Raw genomic sequence first — 11,577 nt, 5'->3', positions numbered from 1 at the left:
TTATTTGATGTTTTAAGAGGAATGGTGATGTTTGTTTCTGCAGTGTTGCACTGCATTCAGGATCTGGTGTTTTGTGGTTTGCAGTTCAGCTTTTGCCTGCAAGTTTCTCTTTATACTTTCTGGTGTACTTATTTTGTATTTAAGGGTCTGTCTGTGTGCTGCATGTGTGACAGAATTGAGATATTCTGCTAGTATATCATTTCTTTGTAGAAATCTTACAGCCTGACTTGTTCTTTTGTCCTGATAGGAGGTGTATTGGTGTTTTAGGGCCTGGGTAAGGTTGATACATTTGAGTCTGGGAGTTACTGTGCTATGATATGGTAGATTTGCTTTATTGTTTTGCAGGATTTTGTATTATACAATGTTCCTGATAGTGGAGGGAGTTTGTGTTGCTGTTACTGTGGTGTTATTTTTCTGTGGTGAGTGGTTAGGGGAAATGTCCTAGTTCTGCTCTGCCCTCCTTGTTTGGAGATTTTCTGTGAATTCAGGGAATTAGAAAACTTGAGGTGCAGGTTTTCTGCCCTATCTTGGGTAGACCCCAGACCTCACTCTCACATAGAACAATCTTATTGACTGAGGCTCTTGAATAACATTAGTGGTAGTTGTACGAGATGCTTGAAACTGACCATGGGTCTCTTTTCTTGTTTAGAGGGTCCTTCTGTCTAAAGATGCCAAGGACATGCAGGCCCTGCAATGCTGCGACAATGGTGCAAAATGTTTGCAGTGATGCCTTCTGCTTTATGAGCAGGAGAGTCCTGGCTGCCCCTGCATGGGATTGGGTAAGAGATGGGTATGGAGAGAGCCACAGGAGCCATCGTTTGAAATGGCTGGGGGAGCTGAACTCAATAGAAATTACAGCACCCCCAGCAAAAAACCCCAAATACCAGAAAAGCGAGTGTTGTGAGTGCGACTGAGCAGCCTGTGAGTAACTGCCCAGAGAGGAGCAGGAAGTGTGGAAATGGGAGCAACTCGAGGAACTAAGGAAGACCCAAACTCTCACAGGCCTCCTCCCTCCTGCTCAGTCACCCCCACTCTCCCCCCTCCTGCATGGACATACTTTACATTGTGTATTTGGGGGAGGGGTTTAATGTCCCCTTTTCTCACTGACTCGTCCTTCTCTGCTCCCCTCCCTGTTCCTCCTCTGCAGGTTTGGTTCAGCCATTCCCACTCCTCATCAATGTGTTAGGCTTTCCCCCAGAGCCAGCCCCCTACCCTCCACCTCCTGCTTGCCCGCAGCCCCGGCAGCCCAGCTAACGTAGGGGAGGTAACGGGACCAGTGAGCGCCTCCTTTCCCCTACGTTCAAGCCCCGACCGCAGCTCCTCACAATGCCAGAGCTGCCAAGGTGTAAGAGAGAGATCCCTGCCCCCACAGTAACAAATCTCATTTACCCTGTGACTGCAGGGCCTGCCCAGCCAGGACCCTCATCCTCAGCAGATCATGAATAACACATTTTCCAAGCTTGGGCCCTGCCGCCTCCTGGATTTCTTACTTTCCTTTCTGTCTACTCAGTCCTTTTCTCTTTTAAAGTTTAATTCCTGCTCTTCCTGGCGTTTCTTTATCATTTCCTATTTTTCCTCCTTGTGTCTCTCTCTCCACAGCTCCCTTCCCTCACCTCCTCCTGCCACTTCCATCTCTCTTCCCTCCACTATGATCCTCTCACTTCTTACAACCCTTCCTTTGATTTATCCCCTCCTTCTCTCTCTCCAAACCCTCCTTTTCCTGTCACCTTAACCTCACTCTCTCTCCTCACATAACCATCACCTCACTTCCTCTTCTCACAGGCCATGTCCTCTCTCTCAGCTCTGTCCTCTATTCCCCTCTCTCAGTCCTGTGTCTACTCCTCTCCCATCCACTGTCCCCTTTTAAACCATCACTCTCCGTATCTCCTCTCCACTGCACCTCAGGTACCCTGCCAGTCCTACACTGCTGCTACAGATGTTACACAGCTGCAGGAGGAGGCAGGAGCAGTGACTGGGAGAGAGAAGTGCAGGGCCTGCCCTCCCCGGCACCCATTGGTCAGATAGTCCACATCCAGCCAATGGGAAGCAGGGGGGACGTTGGAGCAATAGAAAGGAGACAGCATGGAGCTCTCAGTTCCCAAATCTGCAGGAGCACAGGAGACAATACCAGAGGTGCTCAAGCAGCCACCGAACCCTCAGAGCTGCCAGGAGGGAACTAACAGGGTCGTGTCACTGTTACAGATCCCATAGGATGACCCCTGATGACAGCTACATGGGAATGATGAACAGAGGTCATTTGTGGGATGTCCAATTATGTTTTTATAGAACTAACAGGGTCGCGTCACTGTTACAGATCCCATAGGATGACCCCTGATGACAGCTACATGGGAATGTTGAACAGAGGTCATTTGTGGGATGTCCAATTATGTTTTTATAGAACTAACAGGGTCGCGTCACTGTTACAGATCCCATAGGATGACCCCTGATGACAGCTACATGGGAATGATGAACAGAGGTCATTTGTGGGATGTCCAATTATGTTTTTATAGAACTAACAGGGTCGCGTCACTGTTACAGATCCCATAGGATGACCCCTGATGACAGCTACATGGGAATGTTGAACAGAGGTCATTTGTGGGATGTCCAATTATGTTTTTATAGAACTAACAGGGTCGCGTCACTGTTACAGATCCCATAGGATGACCCCTGATGACAGCTACATGGGAATGTTGAACAGAGGTCATTTGTGGGATGTCCAATTATGTTTTTATAGAACTAATAGGGTCGTTTCACTATTACAGATCCCATAGGATGACCCCCTGATGACAGCTACATGGGAATGTTGAACAGAGGTCATTTGTGGGATGTCCAATTATGTTTTTATAGAACTAACAGGGTAGTTTCACTGTTTCAGATCACATAGGATGACCCTCTGATGACAGCTACATGGGAATGTTGAACAGAGGTCATTTGTAGGATGTCCAATTATGTTTTTATAGAACTAACAGGGTCATTTCACTATTACAGATCACACAGGATGACCCTCTGATGACAGCTACATGGGAATGTTGAACAGAGGTCATTTGTGGGATGTCTAATTCTGTAGAGTTTGGGATTAATGATAGATCCCTGGTCTCACTTCCATCTAACAAGATTGGTTGGGTGATGCTATTGAATAATTTTATTTCTCCATCATATTAACCAATGGCTTTCACAGTACTGACCAATGCCAGGACAGCACTGGAGCCTGACAGAAGCTAGGAAGGGGAGCTAGGAATAATCATCTCTGATGAGCTGAAGGGTCTCAGTCAGTGTAATGAACAGTGGGAAAAGGAAAGATCCTGCTCAGAGGCTTGGGAAGAGAACCAGTGGGATATAAGACGTAATTATTGTCCATATGCAGGATGCTGGGGAGACCCATCCTGAGCACTGTGCTCAGTCCTGGAGGCTGAAGCTTTGTAAGGACATAGGGACCTGTTCGTTAGAATTAACAGGCACGGTGCTAATTAATGTGCTATGTTCTAAGCCCCTAATGCAGGGCAGCAAGTGTTATTTAATTCCTACGGTTATGTATTAAGTATTCAGCGGGCATCCTGCCATTCACAGCTAGACTGACATTCACTCCCTGCACAGAACATCCCCATACACTACGCTCTCAGCATTCTGCGCATTTTCATACAAAGGATCCCATGAAGTGTCCCCTCAGCCATTCTCTGCCTCCAGTAGTGTGAAAGGTCAGACCAGGAAATATGGAGGCTTCTGCTCCATATTCTGTAATAATTTAAAGGTTACTTACCCTGATAGCAGCAGCTCAGGGCCACCAGCAGAAAGGCAACTGGGATCTTCATGGCTGGGTTGGTTGTATATTGAGTCTGAGCTACAATACACAAAGGCGTCTGAGTAGAGAACTCTGTACTGAGAGCTCCTATATATACTGTGAATGTCCCCCACGCTCCACCCAGGACCTCAGGTGACAGCTCACCTGGTGTTTGCCATCTGGGAGATCTTGGAAGACTGTCCAAGTTTCGAAAGTTGTACAAGTGCCAATATCCTACATCTCATGACTTTCTGACTGACACGTATTCATTATTAATCCAAGGCAGGACATGTAAATCACATAAAATATTTCTGATTTCTACATAAGGCAGAGGAACAGAATTGGAAGCTTTCCAGGTTTGACCTCAGTGTGTCAGGATTTAGAACCCAACTTTGGCGCTGTTTGATATTTCTCATTATCTTCAGGGGCAACTGAGCTGAAACAAGAATGTGGGATCCGTGCCCTGCAGTTTGCAGCCACAACGTGGCTATATGAGGCTGTGAGGTAGCAGGTTCCCTCCCTAGGCACCTGCATATACTGAATACCACTGGGAGAGGCAGTGCAGAGAGCTCCCACCCAATGCACTTCCATGCATAACAAATTTAGGGAAGGGAGTGCAACAGAGCTCCCCCAAACCATCTGCAGAATAAGCACACACTGAGCACATCTGGGGGAGGCAGTGCAGAGAGCTCCCACCCAACGCACTTCCATACATCACAAATTTAGGGAAGGGAGTGCAACAGAGATCCCCCAAAGCATCTGCACAATAAGCACACACTGAGCACATCTGGGGGAGGCAGTGCAGAGAGCTCCCACCCAAAGCACTGCCATACATAACAAATTTAGGGAAGGCAGTGCAACAGAGCTCCCCCAAAGCATCTGCACACATAAGCACACACTGAGCACATCTGGGAGAGGCAGTGCAGAGAGCTCCCACCCAATGCACTTCCATACATAACAAATTTAGGGAAGGGAGTGCAACAGAGCTCCCCAAAGCATCTGCACACATAAGCACACACTGAGCACATCTTGGAAGACCTCCAAGAGAGTGAGTAGGGGGTACTTACTGCGGACTCTGGGGGTGGAGAGATCTTTGTTCCTGTGGGGTAGCCTCATGCTGATTTAGGTAAGGGGGATCTTTGACCTTGTGGGGAGGCCTCCTGCTGGCTAAGAGGGATGAGGGATTTTCAGTCACAGGGGACCTTTCATGCTCACTGTAGATGGAGGGGATACCAACACTGGTAACAGGATATGCACTGCTAATGCCAGTAATGTGTTCGTGTTAAATCATTTTTAGAAACAGATGGCAGAAAAAGACCACATGGCCTTTCTAGTCTGCCAATGCACCCAATTAATCCATCTTTACAATTCCTACAACTCCCTCAGAAGTGTTTATCCCATCCTTTCTTGAATTCAGATCCTGTCATCTCCACCACCTCCACCAGGAGGCCGCTCCATGCCCTCAGTGCTCTGTAAAGGAATATTTCCTTAGATTACTCCTTTCACTCTCATCTCATGAGCCCCTCACTCCAGGACCTCCCATGCAAGGAAACCTCTGAGGTACTTAAAGGTCTCAATGTCATCTCCACTATCTCCTCTTTCCTCAAGGATGTTTAGATGTTTGTCTGTCCCCTTATAATTTAGAACAGAAACCACGGATCCTTTTAGCAGCCACTCTCTGGATCGGCTTTATCCTGTTTATAACCATTTGTAGGTGCGATCTCCAGCACTGTACTCAGTATTCCCAGTGAGGTCTCACCAGGGAGCTGTACAGGGGCAGTGTCACCTCCCTTTTTCTGCTGCCCATTCCTCTCAGCACCTTTTCAATGTGAGCCTGAGTGAGAGTGCACTCTCGGGGGTGGAGGGTTGGAGAGGTTACATACAGACCTGCTTTTTCTGTGTGTTCTGGTTAGGCCCATCCACGAGTATCTCTATAACACGGTCACAATTCCACTCAGCCATCCAGCCTTGATGCGCTGAGCGTTCCTGCTCCTGATGAGAGACAGAATGCACTGCATGCTTTCATTCAATACATGGGTTCTTCCAGCTTTGCTTTCACATTTCTCTATAGAAATAAACATTATAAAGGGGTTAAAATCTCTCTCATAGGAAGTAAAGTGAGCGGTGCAGCTGCAGCAGTGTCCTGGCATTGACTCGCGGCAGCCTGAAATAGCAACAGCAAAATGCAACACAAGCCCGACCCAGAGAGGCTGCGGGAGCTCAGAGTGCACTTGCTGGCAGCAAGAGAGAAGCATTTCCATCTCTAGCAGCTTTCAATAAAGTACAAGGAGGAGGCATTGTCCATAGAAAAAGGAAGGCGAGGATGGAGGGGCTCTGATATGGAGCTGGAGGGGTGGGAGGTGCAATATTTCTTTATTGAGGGGGTAGCGGATACTTCACATCACCTGCGAGCAGGAACCACAGTAACCAAAACCATGAGCAGGGCAGAAGTCAGGCACACTTGGGACAAATACCGAGGGCAGTGGTAAACGGAGGGGAAGGACAGGTTCAAGAAATACAGGGAGTGCTAAGCTAGGTTTTATTTTAGGAGCAAGGGAGTAAAGGTCATCTGAGCCTTCAGAGCAAGAGAACTGGCTGCTGAGTTCAAGGCTGACTCCGTATATTAGGTTCAGGCCTTCAGTGAGATCATTCTGAAATGTGATTTTCTTTTCATTGCTCTGCTGATGACATCCAGATTCTCTGCCCGTTTGCCAAATGGAGGAAGCCCCGGGGCAACAGTTCCAGTGAGGGCTAATGGTCAGATTCGGGGTGCAGGCTCTTCCAGGAGGGAGCAGTGACCGCTGCATCCTGGGTGAAAACGACTGCATTGATTGCTAGGAAGGAAATTCTTTACTTATTTGAAATTTTTATAGTTTGCAATTTCCAGCCAAAATCAATCGACAAACGCGGATCACAACCAATAACTGGGGCAGGCTGGACACCCGGGGCTCCTTCCTCCTTCATCCATTTGTTGAACCACTACAGTAACAGGAAACAAATATAACACAACACTGTCGTTGGATGCAAAATGGCTGCAGCCGTATATTTAGATGTGCAAACAAGGGAATCTAATTCAGGGTGCCGAGTCCTATGGGGTTAGCTGCGCTTGAGCTCCCTGGTCGGTGCCAAATAGATGTATGGTAAACCTTTGACCAAGCGGATCACCCCCAGGCCTGACCCTGCAAGTCTCACCCTGTGTGAGTGAGGGGGGGTAGTCACCAGGAGGAGTCCCGTGTTGGCCGCCACGTAGCAAGCCTACCCAAGCCCCTTCAAAATCATCTTCACGTCAGCGAGCATGTCAAGGACCAATCCCCGGGCCTTACACCTCTTCTCTTTGGCCGTCTGCTGTAGCGTGTAGCCCTAGCCACTAGCATCCGTAATGGCACCTCCCAGTCCCATTATCTCTTGTTGGCCTACATCTCCCAACCTGGACTCTGCCACCTCTGATGCCACGAGATAACAAATAGTAACTTCAACTATCAGATTGTACTGATTAATGGGTTGGGTGTGAATCGCTGCATTACCTGATCCGTGGAAGGACTTGATGGGCACTCTATGAAGTTAGCAAGTAGCACATTTAAAACTAATTGGAGAAAAGTCTCTCATTCAATGCACAATGAAGCTCTGGACTTTGTTGCCAGAGGATGTGGTTAGTGCAGTTAGTATAGCTGGGTTTAAAAAAGGTTTGGATGGGGGACCAAGATGGCTGGCCTGTAAGACACTGCGAAAGAACTCTCTTGCTAAGCTTTGTACCTTTTGGTGATTTCCTGCTGTTTTATCAGTGAAATTCGAGATCTGAGGGATGCCGCGCACTAAGCGTAAAGCGAAGCTTAAAAATACTTTATCAGACAAAGAAGAAGGCTCCCAACAGGCGAAAATTGAGAGTTTTTTCGCCTCGACCCCTAAACAACTGGAAGCGAGGGCCGCAGAGGGTGAGACCATGGATCTCGGGTCTATCCCGTTGGCCGAGACGATATCGCTGAGCCCGGGGGCCCCGACGGCACCATCCCCACCCCGAGGACGGAGAGAAATTGAAGGAGAAAAACTGCCGAGCCCCGTAAGGGAAGGAGGGAGGAGGACGGCACTCACCGATCCGGGCGGAGAAATGGGTAAGAGAACTGACTCTCTCTCCTAGGACCCCCATTAAGGCTCCACAGGAATTAAACATCGAGGACACACAAACAGAAGAGGTAAATATTATTCCTGGAACAGCTTTTGCTTTAAGAAAGCCTCTTCTTGTTGTGATTCTTGAAATTGTTTAGAATGCTTTAACATCTATTGAAACTGCAATAACGTCTTTCACTAAGGCATTCCTCGAACTGAGTAAAAAAGAAATGAATATTGAGAAGATTAGCAACCAACAGCAGGGAAGGATTGAGAAGGTAGAAGCTAAAGTAATATCTATGGAAAAAAATTCAAACTCATTTAATCAAGTCTGAAAATTTGATGGAAAAAAAGTTTGAGTCTGTTGAAAACTCCCTAAGATTTTTGAATCTAAGAGTGGTAACTTTTCCTGTGCTGGAAAAAATGTCACCTGTAGAATCATTTAAAGATTATGTGCTGGAAGCTCTTAAATTTGCAAAGGAACTGATGCCAGTAACTAATTACAAAAGCTTTTCTCACCTCTCGAAAGCCACCACATGCTGGAGACATGGGTGGAGGGGGAACAACAGCCCTTGAATACAACTGAAATTATCGAATTATCATCTCAAACAGAGATTAAAGTAAGAGGAACTATTCTGGTAACTTTTGCCTTTGAGCATGACAGGAATATGGTTTTGAAATTCTTCTTCAGGAGTAGAATGATTAAGTATTATGGACAGAACATCTGGATTTATCCCAATATCGTAAGATCCACGCGAGCGCAGGAAAGCTTTTTTGCAAATGAGAATGGAAGTGTTAAATTGGGGGCAACCATGATATTGAAATACCCCTGCAGATGTGTTTTGAAGTATCAGAAGGAGACATATATATATCTAGAGCCGGGACAACTAAGGGGCTTTCTAGATGGGAAATCTGGAACTGTGTAGAGGAAAGGGAAGTTTCGTGCTTTAAGTTGATTGTAATACTTTGTGAGGTCCAATTTTCCTTTAAATCTTGGTCTCCAAACATTACCTTAATATAATGAGAGATTTATGTTATGTTACAAACTATTATTTATTTATTTATTTTATTTATTTGGAGTTTTTCTATACCGGCATTCGTGATTAAAAATCACATCATGCCGGTTTACATATAACAGGGGGTGTGAACACAGAAATGGAACATTAACAAGTGCAAAGAGTTCGTAAAGTTACATTACAACAAGGTTCATATAACTGGGTAGAGAATTAGAGTAAGATAACTGAGCAGTTAGGATTAACTATTTACATTATATTGTGCAGTCTCTTATAAGATGTTGTTGTCATTCAATTGTCATTCAATTATGTATGCCTTTGAAAATAAGATATATAATCTCTTTACTTAAAGTTTATTGGATATTGTATTATATTCTGAAAATGCTAAATTTAAAATTAAAAAAAAAAAGTTTGGGTAAGTTCTTGGAGGAGAAGTCCATTACCTGCTATTAATCAATTACACTTAGAGAATAGCCACTGCCATTAGCAATGGTTACATGGAATGGACTTAGTTTTTGGGTACTTGCCAGGTTCTTGTGGCCTGGATTGGCCACTGTTGGAAACAGGATGCTGGGCTTGATGGACCCTTGGTCTGACCCAGTATGGCATTTTCTTATGATGGAAGACAGTAGTTTGGCCAGACTGAGATGTCTGCACTGATTAGCCTGATAGCACTCAATATGTTCTTAATTGAGAAGGGCTGCATCATTGCCATCCAACCTGCGCTCACAACCCACTCCTGCACCACTACGATGCTGGTGCTATACTGAGGGACCTGGACCGCTGCCGCCCAGGTAAGTAGGGAGGTGACACCCCTGCACCACTACGATGCTGGTGCTATACTGAGGGACCCGGACCCCTGCCTCCCAGGTAAGTAGGGAGGTGTCACCACCGCACCCCTGCACCACTACGATGCTGGTGCTATAAGGAGGGACCCGGACCACTGCCGCCCAGGTAAGTAGGGAGGTGTCACCACCGCACCCCTGCACCACTATGATGCTGGTGCTATACTGAGGGACCCAGACCCCTGCCTCCCAGGTAAGTAGGGAGGTGTCACCACCGCACCCCTGCACCACTATGATGCTGGTGCTATACTGAGGGACCCGGACCCCTGCCACCCAGGTAAGTAGGGAGGTGTCACCACCGCACCCCTGCACCACTACGATGCTGGTGCTATACTGAGGGACCCGGACCCCTGCCTCCCAGGTAAGTAGGGAGGTGTCACCACCCCGCCCCTGCACAACTACGATGCTGGTGCTATACTGAGGGACCCAGACCCCTGCCTCCCAGGTAAGTAGGGAGGTGTCACCACCGCACCCCTGCACCACTACGATGCGGTTGCTATACTGAGGGACCCAGACCCCTGCCACCCAGGTAAGTAGGGAGGTGTCACCACCCCACCCCTGCACCACTACGATGCTGGTGCTATACTGAGGGACCCGGGCCCCTGCCGCCCAGGTAAGTAGGGAGGTGTCACCACCCCGCCCCTGCACCACTACGATGCTGGTGCTATACTGAGGGACCCAGACCCCTGCCTCCCAGGTAAGTAGGGAGGTGTCACCACCGCACCCCTGCACCACTACGATACTGGTGCTATACTGAGGGACCCAGACCCCTGCCTCCCAGGTAAGTAGGGAGGTGTCACCACCGCACCCCTGCACCACTACGATGCTGGTGCTATACTAAGGGACCCAGACCCCTGCCACCCAGGTAAGTAGGGAGGTGTCAGGAGGGGGGTAGCCACCCATACCTTCATACTCTTAAAACAACAATACAATACAAAAAAATCACTTAAAATCACAATCACACTTTAAAAATCAGCTAATTCCTTCCTCATCCTAACTGATTCTACGCCAGTTTTCTAAACCATAAATAATCAGTTTCCTGTCCACTTGCATTTGGTAATTTGCTGCGAATCACAGGCCCTTTTTATGAAAGCAGACCTGAGGGGTTTCTTGCAATCTGTAACTGGGAAGGGAATTACAATGGGAGAATAAGCCTGGCTGCCTGGAAGGGGAGGCTCACAGCACCGTAGCCCCAGGTTGGTTCGGTTCTGATGGAACTGGAAGCCCAAAGAAAGAGACAGAAGTTACTGAGTTAAATCAAAATAGGATCCTGTTCAGGATGACATAAGGGGATAAACAGGGAGTATTGACAGTACCTGCAGTCCTGCCCAGCGATGATTAAACGGAAGAAAGATTTTCATTAGTGTCTGGAAGAAGCTGGAGATGAGGAAGGTCCTCCTGGCGCCAGCCCTGAGCATTGGACATTAAGAAAGAGAATTAAAGTTTCTCTTGCAATGTCTACAAACTTAATTAAAGCAAATTCCAAAGGTAAATATTCATGTAAATACTGAACCTGAGATATGTCATTTTGCAATTCAATTCATCTTGCACTGACATTTATTTCCTCATTTTCAGGATATAGTGAGATACTCTAAAAATGACTAAACCAAGGAAAATATTTCTCTGTTTTTTCCAGAATTATTACCACACATAAGCCTAAAGCTGCAGCTGCTCACGGGATGAAGAGGTTTTGGTGCCTGTTAATCACATTGAAGGAGGTGACCCAGTCCTGGACTGCAGTAACGTAGGAATTGGGTCGCATGCTCTCTCTTCTGCTTATCCTGGGACTGTGGCTGCTCCTCTAATCTAACTCTGCTCCATATCCGGACCCTGCTTT

At 47.1% G+C, this 11,577-nt stretch overlaps 1 long non-coding RNA gene across 1 annotated transcript; it reads right to left on the bottom strand.

The window, feature by feature from the left end:
* Positions 1 to 4,851: 4,851 nt before the first annotated feature.
* On the bottom strand, positions 4,852 to 11,176 carry LOC115079858. The gene is made up of 3 exons (XR_003853415.1): positions 11,057 to 11,176; positions 5,666 to 5,770; positions 4,852 to 4,992 (listed from the first exon to the last, which is right to left on the bottom strand). It is a non-coding gene; the product is annotated as an uncharacterized LOC115079858 (long non-coding RNA).
* Between the last annotated feature and the right edge of the window lie 401 nt (positions 11,177 to 11,577).

The sequence above is a fragment of the Rhinatrema bivittatum genome, chromosome 18, assembly GCF_901001135.1.
Source record: "Rhinatrema bivittatum chromosome 18, aRhiBiv1.1, whole genome shotgun sequence".
NCBI lineage: Eukaryota > Metazoa > Chordata > Amphibia > Gymnophiona > Rhinatrematidae > Rhinatrema > Rhinatrema bivittatum.
The sequence above is the reverse complement of the archived record's forward strand: the minus strand, read 5'-3'. Positions and strand labels throughout refer to the sequence as shown.